At 42.5% G+C, this 6,058-nt stretch overlaps 1 long non-coding RNA gene across 1 annotated transcript; it reads right to left on the bottom strand.

Moving 5' to 3' along the window:
- Positions 1-2,446: 2,446 nt before the first annotated feature.
- On the bottom strand, positions 2,447-5,112 carry LOC142372519 (uncharacterized). Its single transcript, XR_012768261.1, has 3 exons — positions 4,465-5,112; positions 4,076-4,211; positions 2,447-3,838 (listed from the first exon to the last, which is right to left on the bottom strand). It is a non-coding gene; the product is annotated as an uncharacterized LOC142372519 (long non-coding RNA).
- Positions 5,113-6,058: the final 946 nt, after the last annotated feature.

The following is a 6,058-nucleotide window of genomic DNA, read 5'->3' as shown; positions in this document are numbered from 1 at the left end:
GCGCTTAAAATGATTGAAGAGTTGCCTCCATTCAGTGTTTTTAAGCCTGCATGTTAGTACTCTGGACATTTGAGGCTACTGTGATCCTTCCTCAGTATGTGGTGAACGGATCTCGATGAGGAAGCAATGGTCAATACAACACCGGTGTTCCAGGACCATTTTGTTCTTTGTTTTCTGATCCCATAGCCGTGCTTTTAACAAGCATTTTGATACTCTTTAAAACATCTCTTCAAAAGCAGGTTGTGGTAATGGTTCATCCTCTACTTCTTCCGTCTGTGTAGTTAAATATGATGCTCTCGCCTCAGTAAGTTGATTTGAATATTCTTTGATGGGAGCTGCAATCCAACATAGAAGATGATCAGCTAACCTAGTATATTTGTATATAGTCTAAATAAAAAAAATCAGGCTCTAAACATTCCTTAAAGCCGGCTTTTTTTTTTTTTTTTACTAAAAATGACTCCTGATTTGATCAAAGACCCGACGAGACAAGAAATTTACTCTTGATTCTTTGACACGGCTGGAATAAATCGGTGAACGTGAGAGAAGTCAGTTTTGTCTTGAAGGTTTATGTTGATGGTGTCGGTCTACTTTTGGATATCATCACCAATGAATAAGCCGATCGGGCATAGTTTTTATGTATTTGATGTTTGAGATGTCAGCAGCAGGCTCACCTTGCAAAGCGCCTGCATTCTCCTGAGATTATCAAGCTCACCATCACATAAGACCCATCTCGTCCGGCTGGAGCTGTTGACAGATGTGGAGAGCAACGAGAAGAAAACAGCTCTTTTAATAGACTTTTGATTTTACTCTTATTTTGTGCTTCTTTCAGTCTTAAAACGGGTCAAATAAAACCTCAGGTGAATTATGTAGTTAAGAAAACCAATTGCAGCACCTTGATTCTTTTCTTTTTCAGACATTCTGTTGTAGATCTGCTGCTGTGTTTGGGATCATTGTCCTGTTGATGACCCAGTTTCAGCCAAGCTTTAGCTGTCGGACACATGGCTTTAACATCTAACATGCTAACTGAGGCCTGTAGAGTCTGAGATGGAGCTCTTTGGGTTTTTGACCTTGGGGTGAACTTGCTGGGACGTCCACTCCTGGGAAGATTGACAGCTGTCCTGCATGTTTTCCACTTGTGAATAATCTTTCTCTCTGTAGAATGATGGACACCAAATAGTTTGGAAATGACCTTATAACCCTGCTCAGATTCTCTAAGGTAAGTGCTGATGTCTTTCCTCCCTGGCATTGTTAACACACCCCTGGATGCTTCAAAACCAGCAAACTGCTCAAACACACTGATGATTCAATTTATCAAGTGCATTTGATTAGCAGCACCTGACTACGTATGTACAATGGACTCATTAATGGCTAATGAAACATTTGTTTCCCAAATTAAATATGGAAAATACATTAATGCATTTAGGAATTAGGAATGATCAGCAAGGTGCTAAAAGGCTTTGTTAAAGCAGAAAATGATCAACCTTGCAATCCAAAGCCATTGTTAATGTTCCGTGAGCTCTAGATTAGTGGTCCCCAGCTTTTCAACTGTGCAGATCCCATTTAATAAGCACAAAAAATGTTAATGAATCCGTTTCTAGATGTACAAACAATACCCTGAACCCTAGGGCTGTTGTCACTCATGAAGCGTGGATACATATTTTATCCAATTTAATTTCAGGGTTGAGGTGAGGTATATCCCGCCATCTTTTGCAGTTAAACACAGTGGTATTTAGCCTAGCAAGCCAGACCCGTACAGCAAAAAGCTGTACAGTGGTCTAGTGACGCTGGACATGAGCAAAGCTGTTGCTCTGAATGGCATCTGCTCCACAGACCCAGGGTGACTGCCTCTAGGTTTCGAGAGGTGTGTCATGTCAGGGGCCAGAGCTCTGCAGTCACTTGCAGAGCGCATCATGAAGGGAACAAGGCAGACGGCAGACATGAGGAGAGGTGCTGAGATGGAGCCTGCAGTAGCAGCTGAGTACAGTAGGCTACTTAATGTTAATTACTCACCCTGCGGTCTTGTCATTCATCCCACTACACCCTGGCTTGCTGCCTCCCCCGATGGCATTGTTTTTGACCCCACTGAATACCCCCAATTTGGCCTTGTCAAATTCAAATGTCCCAATGTGCAAAACTTCGTTGACTGCAAATATCTGCAAATGGAATATGGTTCCCCTAAACTAAAGAAGAGTCACGCATATTACTGGCAAGTGCAAGGACAACTGCTCATCACTGGAATGCAGTGGTGCGACTTTGGTGTGTGGGCGCAGGAGGACTACCTTGTGCAACGAATACACACGGATCCCCAAGTGCAAAGATCAATTAGAGAAAAAGCTGACCTTTACTTTTTCTACGTATACATGCCAAGATACCTGTCATTGAGAAAAGAACTATAAAAACATGAGCAAAACCCAGGTTCTTCAATGAAAGATTGGAATGACAAAAATATGTTAGAAAATATTTTATTACAGTTCATTTTTCATTCATATTTTTTTTTCAGCCAATATGTCACAATAGTTCAATATGTTATATGTACAATATGTTAAAATGTTCATTTCATTCAACAGTTTGCTTACATTGATGTTTGTGTACATAAGATTTACAGAATGTTTAACAAAATGATCTGCCACTGGATTAAACAAAATTCACTAAATGAAATGACAAGAACCTGGTGTTGAATCTATGCTTTACTTAACCCATGCCTTAACTAATGCCCTATTTTGGTAGTTTGACAGCAGGCATGCCACTGTAAACGTTTGGCTAATGTTTCCTGCATGGGAAAGGGGGATGACGCCATCAAACAATTTGTTTTGTTTAATTCCCTTAATGACTCGTTCCACGTGTACTCTGAGTCGTGCTATTGATTGAGTTTCAGGCTGCGGCTACACGGAAACGTTTTTCACTGTAAACGATACTTTTTCTTATCGTTTCGCTGTCGCGGCCACACGGAGCCGGCGTTCCCACTACCCCAAAACGATAGTTTTTGAAAACGGGTTCCAGAGTGGGAAAGTTTGAAAACGGCCTCGTTTCGTTTCCATTGTTACAGCTAAAACGTTTTTGCGTCAGTCACACGTTGACGCTGTGAGCCAATTTTAACACTTCTCTATTGTCTCACAGCGTGGCGTGACACAGTGGCGTGTGTACTGCATCGTTTCATCGTTTCCATCCGTTTTCGTTTGGACCTGATTCTTTACAGCAGCGCGTTGTCGTGTGGTCGCAAGAATTTTCGTACCCGTTTTCAAAAAAAAAAACCTTGTTTCGTTTTCGTGTAGCCGTAGCCTCAGTAACCTGGTATGCAGGCATCTGATTTTGCTTTGACAAAAATGGTGGGCAGTATATTTTGCACTTTACACAACCACTAATGAGGAAGCCCTTGTCAACCATCACTGCCATTTCTTCCGTGAGCAACTTGGCCAACCCTGACTGTTTGAACAGCTCTTTGTCACTCACTGACCCAGCGTAAAGTGAGGAGACAAATGTGACTGCACCATGTGGGGCTATGCCAATCAGGCCTTTCATGGTGCAGTGAGATTTGTAGGTGGAGTACATCTCACTTTGCAGGAGTGGTGAGGATGGTGTCTGACACTTGAGCTCAGTGCAGTCCAAGATGACCTGGGTGTCTGAGAAATCTCTGAATTCCTCAGTGCACTTCTGCAGGTGTGAGCCAGATGCATTGAGACCCCAGTGCAGTGGCAAGAAAACTTGTCCATGTTGCAATAATGCGGCTCACTGTGGACTGATGTACGTTGAACCGATGCGCCAGCTCCCTCTCCTTTAAACCAACAGACAGGAAGACGAGGAAAAGAAAGAACTCGTGGATAGGCTTGAGCAGCTGTCTCTGGAAGGTAAAAAAAAAGGTTACTCCTTTAAGTTATAAACTAGTAAGGCTGTGCTATTGTTTGACAACATGTTTTATAATGGTTATGTGTGTATTTACCATGGGGGAAACAGTGAGTTGATGTAGTGCACTGGTGTATTTAAAGGGGGCTGAGTACTTTAGTGTAGCCTTCTGTAAATGCAATGGCATCCCACCCCTGGCTCTGTTACTACAAAGCACTCTCAAACCATAACCTACCGTTGATGGTCGTGCAGGTGTGGCCGCTTCTTCGTTTCGCCTGGCAGCCGATTTGGCTCTTAAGACCCGAACCATTTTGTAAATGGAAGGCTCAATCAAACCCCAAAACGCCATCAGGTGGTCATAGCTTGGAAATCTATTCACAAAAGACACGTACATCATGTCAGTCATACATTAACATTGTATTTGCTACCATACACGGTCACCAAAATAATGTTAGCTGTAACAACTAAGCCAACGTCTCATCTCGTATGCTAGTTAGCATTCAGATAAACTGATTAAGACGCTATTTGTGCTGTATTTTTACTGTAACGTTAGGCAACTTTTTAAACTTTGGTCAAAGTCAGACAGTTAGTTAGCTGAATAGCGCTACTTAGATAAAACGTTACCTGGTATAGAATCGGATGTCCGCGTCGGAGCCAGCAAACCGCTGTAAACCAAACTCTCGGTGGACACGTAACTCCTGTATCTCCCTTCTCAGATCCTCTATTTCTTTGGACATGTCTTCCGTAACTGATGCAGACATGTCCAGTGCAGACGGTTCAGGGAGGGAGCAGTAGTCGTGATCCGTGCTCTTCTTGCTCCTCAGGAGGGACTTGATCAATGGGCCGCTCGGTTCTTTCCCACACACTACGGCGTGATATTTCGACTACATAGCCATTCCACTCAAAAAGCTTGGGTACAGCCCCGCTAACAAGCCTTCGTCGGCCATCAAGGCTCGTTGGCTCTATCAGCTGAAAGGCAGCAAAGTGTCAGCTGCATACCTTTGAGTGAGAGGTGATGGTGAAACTGTCCCGGCGTATGTTAACCAGCCACTGTCTTCTACGGTCGGGATGGGTTGGAAAACCGTGGAAACTTAATATGCCATTACATTTTGAAGAAGCCGAACAAAGCGGAACACAACAATGTTCAGTGTATTTTTTTCTTGTTTTTGAAAACGCATTTTCTTATTCATTCATCGTCAAATTTGACCTCAGTATCTAGCTAGCTACTTCGGTTCGAAGTAAACAAATAGACCGGAAATGGCCGAGCAGTATCATTTGGAGTCGGAAGTACGTCACAAAGCTTAGAGCAAGTTTCGAATGACTTTAGAGGCGGGAAATTTAGGCTCCGCCCTAAACTAACACACGCCCTTTGATGACTGATGATGTCATTTGACGTCAAGGAGCATGTGATGTCATCTCTGAGGTCCCACTGATGTCATCGATTCTCATCGAACAGAGTTTATAAATAGGAGCCAGGATTTTAATAATTCACACTTGAAATTCTGACACGATGGAAGACAAGATGGAGGCTTTACATAGTTATTCTGACAACGAAGAACTTCTGGTTCGGATGGAATCAAGACAGACCCTCTATGAAGAATTCATGATTTTGAAAGAAGAAGCGTGGGACCTTAAAATTAAGACGAAGGAAGCGGAGAATGCTATTGACCTGCTGAAAGCTCAGATGTCTCACTGTCGTGATGAAAACTCACTTGGACAGGGGCAAACATTGGACCAACCGGAGAATCAACTTAAAAAGTCAGATTTTATGTCTGAAAATGCAGAACGAGATATACAAAATTTAAGAAGAAAAATATGGAACGCCATCAGATACAATAACACCTTGAAAATAAATTACAAGAACAAAATAGCTGAAGTGAATAACACAGCTAAGATGCTTGAAGAGTTTTGCAGTGAAAAACCCACATCCCGCCAAGAGGAACAGCGTCTTACACAGACCAACGACAACACACAGGATCAGGAAAATGGCATTTATTTTTTGAATGACGAGGGACAAATTTGTTGCTATGTGCCACAACGTCACTCTCTGACAGCACAGTGTTCAGCTGAATCCGCTGTTTTCAATTCCCAACTGGTTAATTCAGATAGGATTATTGACAGGACAGAACAGCTTGAAACTCTGAAAGCAGATCTTCAAAGTCATATTGACAATTTCATGGAGGGTGATTCATCATTGGATAAATTCAAAGAAGAATTC

The sequence above is a fragment of the Odontesthes bonariensis genome, chromosome 22 (assembly GCF_027942865.1).
Source record: "Odontesthes bonariensis isolate fOdoBon6 chromosome 22, fOdoBon6.hap1, whole genome shotgun sequence".
Lineage (NCBI taxonomy): Eukaryota > Metazoa > Chordata > Actinopteri > Atheriniformes > Atherinopsidae > Odontesthes > Odontesthes bonariensis.
Note: the sequence above shows the minus strand (reverse complement) of the source record. Positions and strands in the feature narration are given on the sequence as shown.